General features: G+C 50.5%; 1 pseudogene; it reads left to right on the top strand.

The window, feature by feature from the left end:
* Positions 1 to 16,036: 16,036 nt before the first annotated feature.
* LOC130705839 (transcription factor COE1-like) lies at positions 16,037 to 19,831 on the top strand (annotated as a pseudogene).
* The last annotated feature ends 637 nt before the right edge of the window (positions 19,832 to 20,468 follow it).

Raw genomic sequence — 20,468 nt, 5'->3', positions numbered from 1 at the left:
GAAAAAAATATTCCTTTTTCTTACTTATGCAACACATGTGTTCATGCCATTCAGTTTCAGAGTAGAGTGAGTTGATTGTTCTTCACTCTTTAAACAGTAAAGTGAGATAATAATCGCCTGAAAGTACCTCTCATAGAAGAGTTATTTCCTTTCCCTGTGGGTTCCCTCAGCAATGGTGCAGTCAGAGTAGCGCCCTGAGTGGAGGTCGTGGGCGCCTTTCCAGGGCCCAGGGCAGTGGTGTGGAGAAGCACGGGTTTCTTTCCTTGTGCAAGAAGCCAGGCCGACTCAGCCCTTCCTGACTCCGTAGCCTCTAGATGACCCACCTCAAGTTCCAGAGGGCGGAGGTTCTCAATGACCGCTGAGTAGCTGACTCGCGTCATGGTGGGTGATTTCTTCCACATTGCTTTTTGCACATTTACTCAGAAATTGCAATCTCAAAGGGGAAAGCACATCTCTCTCTTTAGAGTCAGCAGGGCAGAGTTGGGGAGGGGGCAGTGTGGTCTGGGGGTGGGGGACTGGGACTGAATGTTGATTCACAACTTACGGCCTTTGGAACTTACACAAACGCTCTCTTCTTTCTCTGCCTCAGTTTTTTTACTTGTCAGAGAAGAACAAGGACTGTTTCCACCTCATGGACTTGCTCTGAGGAAAAAATGAGATCATAAGTGGAAGGAATTTAGTCATTGGCATATAAAAAGTGCTCAATAAATGTTTGATTTTAATATTCAGACACAAGAAATGTTTTGCACAGATTTGGTTAACTCACCTGGGGAGAGTAATATTCTTGAGAGAGAGTTTTGAATGTAGTTCAGAAATAATTAAATGCCTTCCTTGATTGAAATAGAAAGGCAATTAAGACAATGAAGCATTTTTCTCTGTTATCTAGGACATATTTTTCTCATTTTCCTCTTGTAATGGGAAAATTTTGAAACTCACACATAGTGGTGACAAATTACACATCCTGAGGTTAATTGTTCCCCAACAAATACATTTCGAGTAGGGAAGGTGGATGATTCCAGAGGTTTCAGAATCCAACTGTGGGTAGCATGGTGCTTGGGACTCACACGGGCCTGGATTTCTGGTGTGGCCAGCATAGGATTTTGGAAAAGTTTTTTTAACCTCCTGCGGTCTCAGCCTCCCTCACCATAATTAGGGGTAAAAGTACCAAACTGCCATGGTGGTACCTGCAGGCTTGTAGGTGACAGGCTATCACACGCTATTACATCATAGCCGAGCCACAGCCGGAAGCTGACTCTGCAGCATGTTCCAGGGGCTTTTACTTATTGTAAGAAGAAGCAACCTGTTCACATGAAATGAACCAACTAACCAAACTCTGTTCACTTTACCCAAGCAAACTGTCTCCCAAATGTGTGTCTCTGGTTATCTGGGATGGGGCAAAACAACACTGATATGTGTCCAGGAATAGGGTGAGAGGATGGAGGGGACAGAGGTGACTTTCAATGTCATAGCTGTTGCATCTATTAATTTCCCCATGCACATGATTATCTATTTGATGGTGTTTTTTTTTATTTCACTAATATGTATCGGGAAGGCTTTGTGACAGATGAATAACCCACAGTCTCTGTCTTCAAAGGAACATAGGGCAGAAGAGGGACTTATGTGGTTGGGTATGATATCTGCTGGTTTAAAACCTCAGGAGCTTCCCGGGTAAAATCTGGCCCCTGTACACGGAGGGCAAGGGGAGACCGAAGAAAGAGGCAGACCACTCCAGATTTGTAGGTGGCAGGTTTGATAAGCAAGAGAACTTACATACGAGGCTTGTCTTGGGTGGCTGCAAGATGAGTAGATCTCTGCACGTGCCCGTCCGAATCTTAAAAGTTTAGGTAGATTTGGGATAATGGGATTCAGTCACGTATCCTGTCCAGATGGTCTCTACAACACATTGCACTCTCAAGGCCGTGTCCTTGAAAACAGTTCCGACTGTGGGAACAGAGGGTAAACGTACATTTCAAGGACAGGGGAGGGGGTGAGGAGCCTCAGATTGCCCTTATGCAGCTCGAGGGCCAACAGGAGGTCACATCTTCTCCATGACCTCCTCCAAGGAGGGGGTCAGAGTAGGCTAACACTGACCAAACCCTAAAATCTCTTATGAGTTAACATAAGAGAAGTTTATTTCTTGCTTGTATTAAAGTGCATTTCCTCACGCAGTTTTAGGGACCCAGATTCCTTTGACCCTGTGATTCTGACATCCCAAAGCAGGGGTCAGCAAACTTGGCTCATGGGTCAAGTTTGAATACTTTTTTGTAATGTTTTTTGGAAATAAAACTTTATTGGAACACAGCTACATCCATTTGTATGTATTACCTGTGCTTTGTAGCTGCTCTCACACTGCGACGGCAGAGTGAGTACTTGTGACAGAGGGAGTATATAGCCCATGAACCCTAAAATATTGACTCTCAGCACTTTACAGAAAAAGTTTGTTAAGCCCTGCCTTACAGCATTGGAATCTTCTCTTGGATTCTCTGATTCAGCTCACAGAGAAGGGGGAAGAAGGGTGGAAGATTCTGTGGGAGGTTTTTATAAACTATATTTGGAAATGGCTTCCATCAATTCCACCTACATTTTATTGGCCAGAGCTCAGTTGGAGCCATACGTAGCTGCTAGGGAAGCTGAGAAATGCAGTCTTAGCAATGGCCCAGAAGGAAACACATAGCAGTTCTCCACAGACTGGTACTGTGCTAGACTCTTCCATTTACTCTATCTTCGTTGTTCCTCAAAACAACTGTTTAATGAGTACAGTACTACTTTGCTGATGAGGTACCTGAGATTCAGAGAGGTTAAGCAACTTGCCTCAAGGTCGCTCAGCATCAGAATAGTGGGAGTGGGGATTTGATAGTCAGGATATCTTGCTCTGAAACTTGCACTATTCTCTCTGAAAAAAACTTTTTTTAAATTGTGGTGAAATACACATAAACATGTACCACTTCAGCCATTTTTAAGTGTTCAGTTCAGTGGCATATACAATATATTTTGGAGAGTGGGGAGTTTCTTAGATTTTGACAGGAATTTAAAAGCTCAGGGCTTTCATTTCAATGATAATATTAAAAAGTTAAGCATAGTCAGACTTATCTGGGTAATTTCCATAAAACCGAGTACTGACATAAAATTTTTTTAAGGTTATTTATTTATTTATTTTTGGCTGTGTTGGGTCTTCGTTGCTGTGCGTGGGCTTTCTCTAGTTGCGGTGAGCGGGGGCTACTCTTCGTTGCGGTGCGTGGGCTTCTCATTGCGGTCGCTTCTCTTCTTGCGGCGCACAGGCTCTAGGTGCACGGGCTTCAGTAGTTGTGGCACGAGGGCTCAGTAGTTGTGGCTCACAGGCTCTAGAGTGCAGACTCAGTAGTTGTGGCACATGGGCTTAGTTGCTCCGTGGCATGTGGGATCTTCCCAGACCAGGGCTCGAACCCATGTACCCTGCGTTGGCAGGCGGATTCTTAACCACTGCGCCACCAGGGAAGTCCCCATAAAATTTTTAATCTCACATTTTAGTTTGTGTTTATTGGTGCCAACAGTGATTCTTTATTGTCATAAGCTGGTAAGAAGGAGACAGAGGTGGATTTGCTACTGAAATAACTCCTTTAAGATCTTCCTATACCACATGTATTAAGGGATGCTTTGTGGTGGTTCAAAAAAAGAGAAAAATTGCAGAAGAACTGAGACATTACGCCAGACATAAATATACAGACATACCAGCCTCAAAGAACCTACTTTTTTTTTTAATTTATTTTTGGCTGTGTTGGGTCTTCATTTCTGTGCGAGGGCCCTCTCCAGTTGCGGAGAGCGGGGGCCACCCTTCATCGCGGTGCACGGGCCTCTCACCATCGCGGCCTCTCTTGTTGCGGAGCGCAGGCTCAGCGATTATGGCTCACGGGCGTAGTTGCTCCGCGGCATGTGGGATCCTCCCAGACCAGGGTTCGAACCCGTGTCCCCTGCATTGGCAGGCAGACTCTCAACCACTGCGCCACCAGGGAAGCCTAGAACCTACTTTTTTGAACTCAGAACCATCTTGACATTTGAGTGGCAATTTAGTTTCCACAAAACAATGTTTTCCAGCGTTTTATTATTGTTCATTTATAAATCTTTGCTTTTGTGGTGTTTTTCATTATTTTTATAATTTGTTTTCGCAGCTGTTTGTGCCATATGCATAAAGAATTTATCCCTAGTTTTATGCTTGTGCATATTTAAGTAAGATAGTAAAATTAATTTAAATAAAAACATGAGGGATCCAGGAGAATATTTTCTTTTTAAAAGGTATGTGTACAGTCGTCCCTTGGTATCCGAGGGGGATTGGTTCCAGGCCTCCACAAATAGAAAAATCCAAGGACGTTCAAGTCCCTTATGTAAAATGGTGTAGTCCAGTCAGCCGTCCGTATCCACAGGGTTCCACATCCAGTGGATTCAACCAACCTTGGATCCAGAGCACAGCGGTACGGAGGGCTGACTGTATATGACTCAAGTTTACAAAAGACCACCCCACAGAGATAGTTTTCTTTCACAAAAGAGTTATATTTGAATTAGGAAACTGTACCAGTCAGGACAGGCTAATCTAAGCTGCAATAACAAGCAAACCCCAAATCCCCAGTGGCTTAAATCACTTGCTTACATGAAGTCTATTGGGTATTGGCAGAGACCTCTGCTCATTGTGATCATGGACAGCAGGACCCCAACTGGTGGATCTACCCTTGGGAATGCCTCTGGTTGAGGGGAGTGACTACTCTGGGTCCTGTCACTTCCAAATAAATGCTCTGGCTCAAGTAGGTCAGATGACCACACCTAACTACAAGCAGAGGACTGTAATTTGCGGGGGTACCCAGAGGAGAGAGAAACCAGGAATCAGCTCACAGCAATAACGTGTGTAACAGAAAGCATCCTTCATCTTTCTGTAAAGTAGTACCCTGTGCCCTGGTTTCAACACTTTCTATTCCCTGGTAGAGTTGCAGACAGTTTCCTTAATTTCATGGGCAGCTGTGGCTCTTGGGTTACAGCCAGGCCTGGCCGCTTACTAGCCGCGGGGCAAGAGCACATCTCAACCTCAGCTCCTCCCTTGTGAAATGGGGGAGAAATGTCACTTGCATGGTTTGTTGAGAGGAGTCAAGACAATAACTCATGTGAAACCTCCTTCTCAGTTGTAAACTATTACCCAAAGGAAGGTAATAGTATTGCTTCTGGTAATAAGTCATACCACACTGAGGATAAAGAACAGATAGTAATGATTTCACCCTACAGCACTTGTTACACGATCAGTATTTTCTCACAAAAAATTTCCTGAAAATTCACGAGAAATATTTCCTTCGGTGATCTGCTCATGAAACCTGAAGAGAATAGCTCTCCAGTGAAAAAGCAGAATGTTCCTCTTGGCTAGAAGATGAAAAAGCATTTTACATGGCCCCAAATCTATATGGTCCAATTTTCTAGCAGATTCCTACATTAAAAAATGTGAGGTTGAAGAAAAGAAGCGCTATCTATTTTCTTAAGGAGCAGTAGCTTTAAGTTGGGGTTCAGTATGAAAAAAACTACAAATGTCTCACAAAATAGTGCTGAAGATAGAAACACAGGAAGATTCTCGTACTACTGTAGCATTGACTCCTAAAACTGAAATCACCCAAGTATCTTGGAGTTCTAATTTGGTAGAACTGGGTGGCATCCTAAGATGGTCTTGTCCAACACTCTTATTTTCCAGATGAAGAAAGTAAGGTCTGGAAAAGTTAATTGATTTACCCTAGATCATGTTCCTTAGACACAAGTTGATAAGTCAAGTATTTTTTCCCTTTCCCCAACCTGAAATTATAGAGATGAACACAATGGAGGAAGAAATGTTTCTCTGTTCCCTCATACAATTGCTAATAAAAATCTCTTCTAATCAGAGCCTATGAAATTCCCTACATTGTGTACCTGCAAGTGGACAAAGGGCCCACTGGAAATTCTTGTGAAGATCTAGCAATGATTTTGAGATTCCTTTTCTGCATATCTAAAATTCAATTGTTTCCCCATTTCAGAATTTTCAAAATGATGTTTTGATCCACAGGAAATGTATGAATTGAGTAAGAAAATAAGATACCAATTTCTCATTGAATAATTTCATTATCTGATTATTCTATTTAATTAGATGTGGAAGTGTACTTTTCACCCTAGGAGAAGAATTTTCACATTGTCCACAAAAAGAAAAAGAAAGGTAAGCTACCTTCCTAGGCATATTAGTCAGGAGAGGCTCGATTTTGCTGCAGTATAAAATCTCTGGGACATACAGTAACAAAAGATTATTTCCCATTCATGTTAAAAGTCCACTGTGGGTTGGAGAGCTCTTCACTCCACATTATCTTGGCAAAGAGTGGCAGGTGGAGCGAAACTCCATCTGGGGGTGGCCAGCAGCTGTGACACAGGGAAGGGGATTTGGTGAATTGCACACTGGCTCTTACAGCTTCTGCCTATAAATAACACACACAACTACTGCTAATTCCTCATTTGTCAAAGCAGATTACAAGGTCACAGCTAAATGCAGAAGGATCAGAATGCTTTCATCTTACTCTGCACCTGGAAGAAGAAAAGCCCTAATTCTGGTGAGCATCTCTAACGGCTACCATACTAGGAATAAAAAAAGAAGAAAATAAACAGAACAGGACCCACCGCCGCCCGCCACCTGACCCAAATGTCAAAAGGCCAGAGTCTCACACCATCAGCATGAATCAAATCCCCAATCAGGGGTAATAAAATATCTGTCAGCTATACAACAAAATCTCTTAACACATTAATTTTAGGCAGGTAAAATTTCCTGAATCCATTTCTCCATCTTCATACGTTAGTATTGCATAGATTAGGAAGCAGGTACAAATAAACTAAACTAAATGTGGGGCTGGGATGAAGTTTCTAGAAATTCATTGTGGGCCAGCTTAATGGGGAGACACATTTATGCCTTTTGTGGATTTTATTAGACTCATTTCTTTAAGGAGAAATCACTTCTTTATGACATAATTATACCAATCAATAGAGTCTTTCTAAAATAATTTGACAGTAAAAAAGTTAGAGCCTGATCAGACAGAAACGTTCATATTCACTTAAATTGCTAATAAGAGTAATTGTTTAATGGGTCGCTCTACAAAGACACCCTGAGCCTTTAAAACTTAGCCTTTTTGGGAAATGTCTGAAGGTCTGGAATATGTTTAAACAAGCTTCATTTGTTTCTTTTATTTGGGTACAATTATTTGCTTAGATACATATTTTTAAACTTTTAGTGTATTACTAGCAACAAAGTGTTTCAAGTGGGGGGGAAAACTAGCCCAGAACGTTCCCAAAATTAAAAAAGAGTTTTGTACTTTCCAGAATAATAAGCACTTTTATAGTCTTTCTTTAAATCCTTCTTGGTAAAAACCTACAAAGCAAAAGGAAAGGGTGAGAGTCGAAGTCTGCTGATCTGCTGTTTAGTTATATCTTCCCCCCCCCCACCACCACCACCCCTTAAAATCCTATAACAGTGCAGGGTTAACGTTAACACTCCAACCACAATAAACCAAACATATTTCATTACGTATTTTATGTTCAAGATGAAAATGAAGATATAATAGTGAGACGATTTTATACAGAGGTACCATGAATTCTCTGTGAATAGGCGTAAGTCGATTTTGTGTTTTGTGCTTTAGTTTTCTAAACTATCATTCCTGATTATATAAATAGCAAACTTTTATTGAATATGGACTACAGTACCAAGGGCGATACCAAATACTTTACGTTTTCCCCTCACTTATTCCTCACAGCAAACCTACTTTTACAAGCAAGGAAACTGAGGATGAAATGACTTGACCAAGATCACCTATCTAGTTAACAGTGGAATCCTCTTTTGGGATAAATCATCGTGGTAACATTTCAAACAAGGTATCTGATAATTGCAGTGTTTTTCTAATCCGGCTGTCCTGGAGAGGAAAGAATTTAAATTGGCAGTGGTTCCTTTATTCATAAATATATGAATGCCCACTCTGTGCCTGGTCCTGTCTTAAAGCCTGTGGACATAGAGCTGAATAAATCTGCAAGGCACAGAGGTTAAGAAAAGTGGGTTCTGGCATCAGACCAGCAAACTTGGTTTGGGATCTTCAGTGCAGCCTTGGACAGGAACTCTAGCTTCAGCTGAAAACTGGGAAATTATGTTGATGCTTCACTCCATGGTTTTCCTGGTAAATTAAATGAGATAATGAAAGTCAAGTGCTTAGAACAGTACACTGCATAAGACGCTCCATGGTATGCGCTCAGTGAACACTAGCTTTTACTGTCATTTTTGTCATTGTCGTTGGTATAAGCAACCACAGACATTGTCGAGGAGCTCCCTGATTACGGAGGACGGGGAGACATTTAAAGGATATTTCCTGTCCAATATGATATGAGCATTAGGCGAATCAGGAAAAGGTGCGAGTGACTGCCTATCCTATGGGTTTGGAAAGTTTTCGCGGAGGAGGTGAGCTTGAGCCGGTGATGGCAAGAGGAGACGAGCTTCTCCACGTGGAGAAGGGTGTAGGCGTTCCTCTCCTGTACAAAGGTGCGGCGGCAAAGGTGTGTTTGGAGGAACCTCTAGGCTCTGGCGAAGTGGAACGTTCTAGTGAGGGCAAGAGGAATGAAAAGCGAAAGGAAAGCCAGTAGTGGGAACTTGGGCGGTCTGGACCAGGAAAGGCTCTGCCTTGGGCGGCAGTGACGGGAGGGAGGCAGGGTGGTCGCGAGGTGGCGCTGTGGCCTCACGTAAAGGGAAGGTTCGGGCGCCCGCGGGTCACTGCGCGCGCAGGGCAGCCTCGGGGAGGCGGGGCACGGCGGTCGTGGTGGGCTTGGCACCATCTTCATACAGCCGCCAAATAATGACGGTGATGAAGATAGCAAATACGCAGATAACCCGAAGCAGTCTCTTGTAGGACACACGGCATCAATAATCAGAAAGTGTCCGCGAGGAACAATTTAGAGCGCGGAACTGTCCAGCAGGGATCAGTGCGCGCGCATTCCGGATACTTTGTGGATCCCGGCGGAACCTGCCTCGCCCGCCTGGAGCCGAGCTGGGCGCTAACCTGTAGCCTCGGGGCGGCTCCTGCGCCCCGTGGGCGACCTCCTGCTACCTGCAGGCCAAAGGAGCCACAGTTTCCACGCCTGCCGTGGGGCGCTCAGTCCGCAGCCTGCCTGCACCTTCGCTCTGACTGGACCTGAGATCTTTGAGGGACTACTTAGCTGGGTTTCACATGCACTTATGGACACACGAATCACATAGGAGCTCAGGCTCAGACACGTGTACCATGCTTTTGCACACACATTACATGCACACCCACTCACATAAACGAGGAATGTCTACACGTGACACATGCACACACTATACACATGCACTCGTGTACTCACTTTTGTGTGCAACAATCCTCCTCAAGCACACGCGCACACATGCACCCAAGTGCGCGATGTCACTCACTGCCACACACTCGTATTCCACAGACCCACAATCTGCAACCACTCTTCGTTTGTACAAACATATTTGCACACTCACATCACACACATCCAGCAAAGACCTCCAAGCGCGGAGCGGTGCGTAAACACCCAGTGAATTGCACCTTAAAGAAAACACACTCGAGAACGTTCTGTGACTGGGACATCTCAAGCTTGTCTAACTCCTCCTCCCTTCTACTTTCCTCTAAGCGAACAGGCCTTCTCCTCCTTCCCTCCCTCTCCAAGTCCTCGGAGGCCTCAACTTCCTTCTTTCGGATCTGCGCTTCTGAAGGGATGCTAATTTCCAAACAGCCCGGCAACCCTGTTCTCCCACCCTGGAGTCTCCTTCCGTGCGGGGAGCGAGGGCCATTCAGGCTGCAGAATCAAGCAGCCTGGTCAGACTCCAATCCCGCGGGCTGGAGGACTGTGGGGAAGGGTCAGGGGAGGGGGAAGGTCGCGCCCTGGGGCAGCCTCGGACTGGGACCTTTCTGGCAGTGCCCGTAACTGTGTTCTTTCTGCACAGAGTAACTTCAGCGTTTAGCTGTGGTCATTCCAAGGCCACGTGGCCTTCCTCCATTACAGCACATCCGCAGGTGTCCAGATTTCTGCCCTCTGATGGGCGTCCCTGGCATCCCCGCAGTCTTTTATTTCGTCTATTTCAATTAGGCGACGTTGCTTGCGCCTGGAGCTCTAAAACTTCAGCTAGGGCTGGGGAGAAGCGGCTGACTGGAGGTCACATAACAAATGTGGCAGAGCCAGGGCTGGAGCTGGCACGACCCTAGCGCGCCCTGCCGCTGGCGGCCCCGAGAGACGCGGGCATCTGTATCCGACGCTGGAATGCGCATACAGTCCGCGTATTATGGCTTTTCAGAACCGTTTATCCTCCTCTCTACTCGCTGCTGCCTGCCTTCGGGGGGACAACTTGCGCCCACGCTCCTTTGTCATCCAGGATACCTACAGGCCCGAGAGCTAAAGGGATCTTCGAGCCATGGGGGGCAAGCACCAAGGCGAATGCGGGAGATAAGCGCTGAAGCTGGGTGAGTGGTTTGGATCCAAGGTTCAGAGCACACATAGGCTCTGGAGAAATTTCGGCTCGGCGAGTTTATTAGCGATGCGGCTGTGGACAAGTTTCATTTTAATCACAGAGCGTCAGTTTTCTCACCTGTAAAATAGGGGTGATCTTACCTGCCTTGTTTGTCTGTTGTGGGAATTCAGTGAGTTTATGCCCATAAAACCTTCAACAAATGGGATCTATTCTTATCTGGGGACCACCCGAGAGGAAACCCGAGAGTCTGCAGGCTCGATCCGGGAAAGGTTCTTTCGAACCCCTGGCCTCAAGCCCTCGTCCCAGGCAGACTAAGTGCTCCCAAGCCAGAGCCCCAGCGGTGTTATTTGCCTGATTTCTACCTCCTAGCTCTCTGTGGGTGACTTTGTCCCTCTCTAGGCCTCAGTTTCCCTGTCCGTGCTGTGGGAAGAGGCACGCTCCCAGGGTCTGGAAGTATCAGCCAGGCTGGGCGAACAAACCGGGGCTTCTCTGCAGCGCTGCGGGTCGGAATCAGGGTTCATGGTCCAGGGAAATGCCGCCTTCCCTTTGCCGCTTGCCGGAGAGGACTGAGAGCAAGGAGGGAGGACAGACGGATCTCCGGTGGAACCGTGGCCTCCTGCTCCTGCGCATTCCTCGAGGGTAGCGGGTAGAGGTATTAGGAGGGCAGGGGCAGGGTTTTGCCGCGGGCGACCGGGGTCCGTTGTTTGACCACCCCCGCCGGCGTCTGGGTGCTGCTCAGGGGCCGCTGCGGAGCTGCGCCCCGCTCAGGTCCTCTCTTTCCCAGGGCCCCGGGCCACCACCCTCCACCCACCCATCCCTCTCCTCTCTGGGGCAGTGCCTTGGCCTCTGTCCAACCCTGCCCGTGACTCCAGGCCGCAGAGGGACGCCTTCGGAGCCGGCCGCGTGCGGCAGGACTTTGCGCCTTTGGCCTTCATCGCCCCATCTTTCCCTCTTCCCTTCTTCCCAGCTTTGGAGGAGGCGTCTCTCCTCCGGTTTCACTCTGGTCTCTGGCTAGCGGCAAAAGGCAGGGGGCATTTCCCCGACAGGCAGGCGGCCCTTCTGGGAGCGTGTCTTCACAAGGGGGGCCGAAACGAGGGAATTTTCTAAATGACGGGTCCCAAGTCTGGCCTCCTGGGGGCGGACTAGCGGAGAAGATGCCCTCTTTCCCTGGGACGTCCCCCTAGTCTTAGCTGGGCAGTGTCTGTCTTGTCTCCGCTCTTTTGGGGGGTGGGTGTGTTTCCATTTGCTCTCCCCGGAAGTCACCGCGGCAACTGACGCTCGTCAGGAGTCGGAATTGATCTCTTTGTGCCTTAAGAGGGTCGGGATAGCCAAGAGTGAGAGGGTTTCAAAGGCCGGGTGGGGAGAAGGGCTGGCTCACAGGGCCTGAGTTGCCCCAAGCGCGGGGAGACCCCGAGGGCTGGGCAGCCTTGTCTACTGTTGCGAGCAACTGAGAGGAAGTGGGTGGACGCTAAACCTCGCTCACCACCAGCTGGAAGAAACTCTGAGAAGCCCCGAGGGAGTCTTCACTCCAGGGGAAATATCAAGCCTTTCCAACTGCTCCTTCAACATCTAAACTCATTCTGCTGTATATTTTCCTCATGCACGTGTTCTTTACCCCTCACTTTCTTCCTCCCTAATTCTTCAGGTCTGGACAAGGCCTGGAAATCTGCATTTCTAACAAAATTCCTCCTTCCCCCATTTGATTAAGCCGATAATCAGGGTTTACCTTATAAGTGATTCCCATTATAACTTACCCTAAAGTCATATCACAGATATGCTATAAAGCCTGGGCAATGCTATACATACAAGTTTGTCTCTCCACAGAGGATGTTACTATAATGTAAAAAGGATGAAGACAGCCTCAGTACATACTCTGTAGTCACCCCTGTACACACATGTTTTGCTTTCTGCAGGTGGTGCAAACCTTACATGAGGGAAGACTGAAAAGCGTTTAAGGGATTCTTCAAAGTTTAAAACTGCCAGTGCTAGTTCATTATTCACCAGAGGAAATCCACAAAAAGGTACCATTCTGCCGGCCTGGGTGTTGTTCCCAGTTTTCTATCACCCTCTTCGTCTCTTTTCCACCTTCTCTTTAGCTTCCTTCCTACTTAAACATTTCTTACTGGGTAGGAGAGCAAGGTTGAAAGCACAAGGATGCCCAGAAGAAAAACTACGAGTACACTCTGCTTGATTAAAATAAAGTACACTCACCATCCCAGGTGAAGCATCTGCTGCCTCTGCATAGCCCAATGGACTTGGTCGGAGCAAAAGATACCTGCCCCCTTTTGTTTTTCCTCCCATGGCCTGGAGGATGTGGAGGTTGCCTTCCTCTTATTTAGTTCCTGGAGATTACTGGCTCTGGGGCAGGAATTGGGCTGCTGAAGCTTCTTTCTCTGGGCCAGTTTCTCTTTTGGATCACGCAGCTTCAGGCCCCTCCACAAACACATCATTTGCAGAGTGCTTCTAGATTTGCTTGACCCCCTAGAAATCCAGCTGTTGTGTTACTCTCACTGATGCTGGTCCTCAGAGTGGCTGTGTCTCTCCTTTCTCTGTCACCTTTGGCAGTGACCTGATGCCCCATCACTGGGGTATGTACCTCACCAGACTCAACTTGGGAGTCCTAACACTGTTTACTGGAGAGTGAAATGGAGGCTCAGGCAATTAAAGAGAGGGAGATCTCGGTCTTATGCCGGTGCTCCCTGGGACTCTTTGATAGGAGGGTGGCCTCTGCTTCCTGGTCCCCCTTCTCTGAAGGATCCCCTCAGAAAAGGCAGGGGATGGTCCAGGAAGGGGAAGGGATTGGCTCTGGGGACCCTTTGGGCCTTGGAGGTTAAACTTGGAGCTTTGGGAAATTTTCAGCAGGCCAAGATTCAGCTGTGCACTTAAGTTCTATAGAGATGGAGAGTGTCCGGCTTCCCCTTCCGCTCTTCACAAACCTATAGTCCTTCCAGTGTTTCCACCAACGTACCTCTCATGAACATATACTGGGTGCCAGGAACTCTGGCGGGTGGTGTGGGGATCCTGATGGATCAAACAGATCTCTTCGAGAGCATCTTGGAGGAAATGGCATTAATTCTGGTACCAGGGAGGAAGAGCTCAGCACATGAAGTGGTCCAAATTAAATGGTATGAGACTGGGCAGGCTTTGTGCACAACAGATAAAGAAAGCAGTGTTGAAGACAGTGGCCATGTATCCTCAGGCCTGAAACACAGTCTTTCAACTAGGTTACGAATCTGGAAGTGGCTCCCACTTTCCTGCTCTGCCAACAGTACTAAGTTTAACTTCTGCCTGTCTCCATTCCATTCAACATGGGCATGTGTACTTTTCCATCACTGACCCCACGAGCTCCTAAATCAAAGGGCCAAGAAAGGCCGGCAGAAAGGGGACCTGGATTTCTGGCAGACAATTTCCCCGAAGGAGCCCTTACCAGACTTGGCTGCAGTCAGGGAGTTCCTTTGAGGGCAATGAAACAGAAGTTCACCATGTGCTTATTAGAGGTTACAGCCTGCTAAAAAGTGATGGGGCACGTTACCCAGAAACATCTAGCTATTTCCTTTGCCAGCCACAAGCGTATATGCTGAAAGGTCTGAGGAAGGAGATCATTTCGTCTTCCCTTCCTTCCTCCCTTCTTTCCTCTCTCCCTCCCTTCATTCCTTCCTTCCCCAATCTCTCTCTTTCTTGACAGGTGGCAGAGGCCGAAGTTGGGGGTAAGGTTTGTTCAAGCCCCCCATTTTAACAGAAAGAATGAGGAAGAGAGAAACTCTACACCAGATAACTAATCAGAGACTTTGTTTTTGCTTTGGTAGTTACTCTAAGGAAAAAACTGTTTGGGGGGCGGGGATGAGGGGGTGGGGATTGAATCCGAGCAAATTTTAAAACGCAGCCTGGCACAGCTCCAGTGCGAGCATTCGTTAGGTAAACGGTGGTTTACGTATCCCGCGGGGTGCTCCAGAGAAGTGAGCATGTGAGGACGGTGCCTAACGCCGGCGGTCTCCAGGCTAGCGGCTGAACGAGAGGTTTCAGTGGCTTGACTAGGGGCAGGGCCCGGGTCCCCCACTCCCTGGGGATCCACGGCGCCTTGCTTGCCGGGGCCCAGGGTCCACCCCTCCCTCCCAGCGTGGAGGCAGTGCCGCCCGCGAGCTCCCAGCGCCGATCTCACACACCCATTTTTCCAACCCACCACCCCTCCTCAAAGCGAAGAGGTGGGCGCCTGGCATGCGCGTCCTGCTTCTTCTGCCCAGGCTCTCCCGTCTCCTCCACTTTTGCCCCCGACGTCCCAGAACAGCGGAGCAGGACACGACCCCGGGAGGGCGCAGCCTGTGCGCCTCGAGCGCGCTCAGGGCTCGGCGAGGATGCTTAACGGGCTGCAGTGGCCGGGATGCAGACCCCAGCTCAAATCCCTGAGAAGAATATCCTCCTCCCCTTCCTTCTGCCTCCCTTCTCCTGCCCGGCTCTGCCCAGCTCAGCCCCGCTCCTCTCCAGCTTGGACACGGGCACTAAGCGATCCTTCGCGCGCCACTTTACGAGGAACTTTGGCCAGCTCCCCCGCGCCAGCCGGAGAGGGATGTTAATGAGGGGGCGTGGCCCTGCGCTGAGAGCCCCAGGCTCCTGCGCCGCGATTGGCTGCGGCGAGGCGGAAGGATGGTGTTATGCAAATGAAGGGGCGGGCCCTTGCCGCGCGGGCCCCGCCTCCTCCCTTTGGGCTTAGTGTGCTTGTGTTTAGCTCTGGGGAGAGCCAAACTGGATTCCATAGGGAAAGCCTGCAAATCACTTGTTTTAGCAAGGAGAAAACAATCTCCATTCAGCAGGGTCCACCTCTCTCTCTCCCTCTCCTCTCCTTTCCTCTCTGTCTTTCCCTACCCCCCTCCCCCTTCCCCCCACCCCACTCTCCCTCTCTGGTGTATCTGTCTAGGGCAACCAGCGTCCTCCTCATCTATACGCACTGAAAGGAAAGAAACATCTTTGGTTGGGAGAGAAGGAGGAAAAAAACAAAAAAAGAGAGAGAGAGGAAAAACTTGCCTGGTAGCGGAAAATGACACTTGAAGTAGCAAAGCCGGCAGCGCGAGTTGAGTCTATTATTTCTTAAATTGCCATCAGGGTTTTTTTTTTTTTCTTCCTGCTTCTTCAAGTGAACGGTACCTCTACAAAAGGAAAACTCCAGCCCCTCCTGTCTTCCACCGGCCTGTGATCATTACAAAAAGAAAAAGAAAAAAAAAAGAGCACCTAAACCAAAAATTAACCAACCAAACAACCCCCAACAGCCAAGCATACATCTCTGTTTTTTAAATTTTGGTCTTTTTGTTGGATTTCCTCTTCCTTTTTTCTCTCCTTTTTTTTTCCTTCGGGTTATCGCTCAGTTTTGAGCGAAGGTTTACATTTTTTTAAAATTTGCTTTCTAGCCGGCCTTGATCTTCTAGCACGAGTTCAACGACTCAAAAAAAAAAAAAAAATCTCTGGCTGGCGTTTTTCTTTCCTTTTTTTTTTTTTTCAAATTTTCAAGGGGGAGGAGATTTTCCACAAGAAAAGGTTGTTTTCATGTTTGGGATTCAGGAACGGATCCAACGGAGTGGAAGTAGCATGAAGGAAGAGCCGCTGGGCAGCGGCAGGAACGCGGTGCGGACATGGATGCAGGGCGCCGGGGTGCTGGACGCCAACACGGCGACGCAGAGGTGAGTACCGCTCGGGGACCGCGGCCGGGGAGGCAAGCCGCGAACAGCAGAGCCCGGAGGTGGCAGCGGAAGCCGCCGCCCCGGGGCCGGGCCGCGCTCGTGCGTCTGCCGCTCGGCTCTGCTCGTCTCCGGGGCTACGCGCTCCCCGGCCGCTCTGTCTTGGTTGCCTGCGGCCGCAGAGCCAAAAGCTGCCTGCGAGGAGCCCGCGCTTTACCGGCACTTTTCCCTGCCTGGTCTGTGACTGTTTTCATTTTGTTTTAAGCCTGAAGAGGCGTCTGACCAGTATGATGTTGGATATCTGTGTTTTTCTGTGATTGCTGTTTCTTTTCAGGCCGCCTGTCTTTTCTTTCTTTCCTTCCTTTTCCTTTCCTTTCCTATTTTTTTCTGTTTTCTTTCTTTCTTTTTCTTTTCTTTTCTTTCTTTCTTTCTTCGTTCTTTTCCTTGCCTTTTCTTCTCTATTTCTTTCCTTCCTCCTTCCTCTCCTTCGTTCTTCTTTTCCTTCCTCCTTTCTCCTTTCCTTTTCCCCCTTTAAAAAACTTTCCTTCTCCTTCCTTTCTTTTCTTCCTTCCTCCTTTTCCTTCCTTTCTTCCTTCTTTCTTTACTTCCTTTCTTTCCCCCTTTCTTCTCCTTCCCTTCCTTCTTTCCTTCCTCTTCTTTCTTCACTCTTTCTTCCTCTTTCCTCTTTTTCCTTCTCTTACCTCCTTTTTCTCCCCTTTTCTCTTTCCATGTCCCCTTAGAATCATCTCTTATTTCTCATCTCTGGTTCTCCCTCCCTCTCCCTTTAGCTTTCAGTTTTTCTTGGTCCACCGGAAGAAGAGCAACTCCTAACTTTAATTCTGATGTCTCCTGAAAGTCTTCCCCACCGTCTATGACCATGGCCCCTTCTAGCCCCTCTGCCGCTCTCAGCTCCTGGATGCTAGGCTGTATGGCCTAGAGGCACTGCCTTTGGACATTGACCTGGGGGAACTTTCCTGGGCACCCTCGGTACCCTTTCTGGGGACTCCTGGTCCCAAGTGAGAAATGGTGTCCCCCTCCCTTTTTTAGGCCACCAGCTGGGCTTGGGGGAATGGGAGATCTGGTGGCTTCATGCTCTCTCCGGCCCAGAGAGGGCGGACGGGGAAGAATGAAGATGACTAATTACATCACCCTCATCTTCTCCGGGCTGGGGACAAGTGTCCACAACACTGTTCCCATCCCCGATGATAATAAGGATGGGGGTGGTTGGTAGTGAGAGTGAGTTGGGTAACTGGGCTAGAAACGAAAGTGTGTGTGTGTGCGCGTGTGTGTGCGCGCGCCCTTGCGTTGGGCAGGTCGGGCTGTCAGTGGCCTCCCTGCGCCCCCGGCGCCCCAGGCTCCAGCCCCCGGGAGGGCGCGCTCAGCCGTCAGCCCTTATCCATAGGATTTCTGGAAAGGGTGTGAGGATTTCTGCGGAACAGCGAAACTTTGTCAGGACAGGTCTTTTAAAAAAAATCCCCAATTCCCTTTCCCCCAGCGACCACTCCTGACTGCTCTGAGTTCCACCCGCAGATCCTTTTTCTCCACATGCTTTATTTGGGGGGCGGGGGGGACAGATGGCTCCCCGAGGCCGGGCACCCGCGGCTGGCCGGGGGCGGGGGGGGCGCATGAGGTTTCCCGGAGCATGGCTGCTGCAGCGAGGAGCTGAGCATTTTCCCCATCCATTCTCACCTGCCCACGGGAGATTCGAGGGGGTGGCGAGAACCAACTCCCATGCCCACCCTCCGTCTACGTTGTAAACGGTCGGCTTTGTTCCACGATCGCGCGTCACCTCATCCACCGCTACTTTTCTTCCTCCCCACGCACCGCGCTTCAGGTCGGAGTAAACGCGTACAGCGTTTTGTCTCTTGCGCAAAACCCAAGCAAAACTTTCACACCTCTTCGTCGGGCTCGGGGGGCGCGCAGGTCCTCGGCGGGGAGGACTAGCCAGGCGAGAGCGCGCATGTCCTGCCGCCGGCTGGGCCCGGGGCGCCTGAGGGGGCGTGTAGGGGGCCCACGGGGCGTTTTGGGGGAGAGGAGGCGGGTGTTGGAGGGTTCGCGCGTGTGTAAGGGGTGACAAGGCGTCGCGGTTGTGGTCCCGCTGAGCCGTCTAACTCTGCGTCTTTGGCCGCAGCGGGGTGGGTCTGGCCCGGGCTCACTTTGAGAAGCAGCCGCTTCCAATCTGCGGAAATCCACCTTCTTCCGCTTCGTCCTGGCCCTCTACGACAGACTGGGCCAGCCCGCGGAGATCGAGGGGACAGCCTTGGTGGGGTTCGTGGAGAAGGAAGAAGTAAGTGGGCGCAGCGCCGCTGCCCCTCGCCCCCGGCCGGGGAGCAGGCCCAGGCGCCTCGGGGGGCGCGCTCCCCCGGGAGTGCAAAGCACCCGTAACACGCCGCCGCGCGGGGTCCCCCAAGCCGCTTCCCGTTCCGGGCGAACCCGGGCTCCTAGCTCCTGAGGTTCTGCTGCAGAAAAGTTCGTGCTGAGTCCCGAAGGATGGAGAGAGGCGAGCCCGGCTTCGCACTCCAGAGTCAAGGGCGCCGGGACGAACCCGCCCTCGGCCGCGCGCCCACGCGCGGCTCCTGCCTCTGCTGGCGCGGGCTCGAGCCCCCAGGCCCCAGGAACGGGATCGCCCGTGCCCGCCCCACGGACTTTTTTGGAAAGTTGGAGCAGTAAGGGTGGGAGGGCGGCAGAGGGATCCCAGCTGGCCGCAATTTCTGCTGCTCCGGGCCTGTCCGGCTCCCAGGCCAGGGGTCCCCGCGTGGGGAAAGTTGCCTCGAAGTCGGTCCACTAGCTCACGCCGACCTCCCTCCCGCGTCTCTTGTGTCTGTGCGTCCTGCTGCGACCCAGGACGCCAGCAGCGAAAAGACCGATAACGGGATTCACCACCGGCTCCAGCTCCTCCACAGCAGTGGTGAGGCTCCCGTCGGGGCTGCGCCGGCACCCCGGGGCTCCGGGGGAGGGTGGGGGGCGCGGGGAGCTTCCGGTGGACGAGGACCCGGAGCCAAGCTCAGTCGTCCGCCATCCTCGGGGTAAACCGGCGTCTTCTAAGTTCCGCCAGAAGAGGTTTCACCTGAGTGGCTCGAGGGCGGCCGCATCAGCGAGCGCGTACCTGGGCCCAGGTGTGGCGCCTTGGCCCCGCTGGGCCGCTTTCTTTCCTCTTCCCCGTGCTAAGGCCGGGTTCCTCCGCTTGGCATAGGCTTCACGCCCAGGTCCCTTGCGTTCAGGGGGCTAGAGCGGTCAGGGCCTTGGTGGCTCCCGGAGAGCACGCGGAGGGACTCCAGCCGTGGGAAGGGAGAGAACATGGGGGTGGGGGGGGGCGGGGTCCGCCCGATTCCCAGCTGCTGTGCTTGGGGGCGGGGCTGCCTTCCAGCGCTCGGGCTGGGCCAGAGGCCCTCGTCCGGGAACTGGGGAAGGGGGTCCTGGCTGTGCTTCGCCGGGACAGTCGGCCTTGCATCGGCCTCGGAGCCCCATTCTTTTTTGTGTGTTTGTTTCATGCAGATCCGCTCTCACTTAATTCTCCTTCGTTCCCCGCCCCTCCCCTCCCCCAGGAATGAGGACGCAGCGGGATTTCTACGTTCGCCTCATTGACTCCATGACAAAACAAGTAAGTTTCTTAAATTCGCGCCGCGGGGAAGTTGGGAGAGTCAAGAAGCCGGCTACTCCTTAGCGGGAGGGCTGGGGCTCGAACTCTCAATGCCAGGGCCGCCCGCGCGCTCAGCGCAGCCTTGCAAGCGCCCCGAAGCACGTGGACGCGCCGCGCGGGGGAGGTGGCTCGGCGGCTCCTTCTTTACGAGGGAACTTCAGACCTTGCGATTTGAGACTACGGGGTGCTGCGCGGGCAGAGTAGGGGCTGAACTTCCTTTGACCCGGCCGGGGGGCCCCAGGGGGCGCAAAGGTGCCCAGAGACCCTGGTGCAGACCGGGCTGAACTGTGAAACCCAAACCGTCAGGGCCTCCCCTGAGGGGCAAAGGTAGAGGAAGCGGGTGAGGGACAAACGCAGCTTCCCCAGGAACGGTGCGGTGGTCTGAGAGCGCGCTTGCCCCACTCTACACATTTTTTAAAGAAGAGATGGTGGTGGTGGTAGTGCTGGAAGACGGAACAATTGTTAGAAGATATCTTGCAAAAATCCCCCTGCTTTTGCCTCCAAGTTTGGCAAGAAGCCAGGCAGCGTGAGCGAGCTTGTGGTCTTAAAGGTACATAGACGGCGTTTTCTTACGCTCCCAGCACGCGGGTGCCGAGCAGTATACATTAAGGTTGAGTTATGGTTTAAAAGACAAAATTATGAGCCGAGTCAGAAAAGAGGT

The sequence above is a fragment of the Balaenoptera acutorostrata genome, chromosome 20 (assembly GCF_949987535.1).
Source record: "Balaenoptera acutorostrata chromosome 20, mBalAcu1.1, whole genome shotgun sequence".
NCBI classification, from domain to species: domain Eukaryota; kingdom Metazoa; phylum Chordata; class Mammalia; order Artiodactyla; family Balaenopteridae; genus Balaenoptera; species Balaenoptera acutorostrata.
Note: the sequence above shows the minus strand (reverse complement) of the source record. Positions and strands in the feature narration are given on the sequence as shown.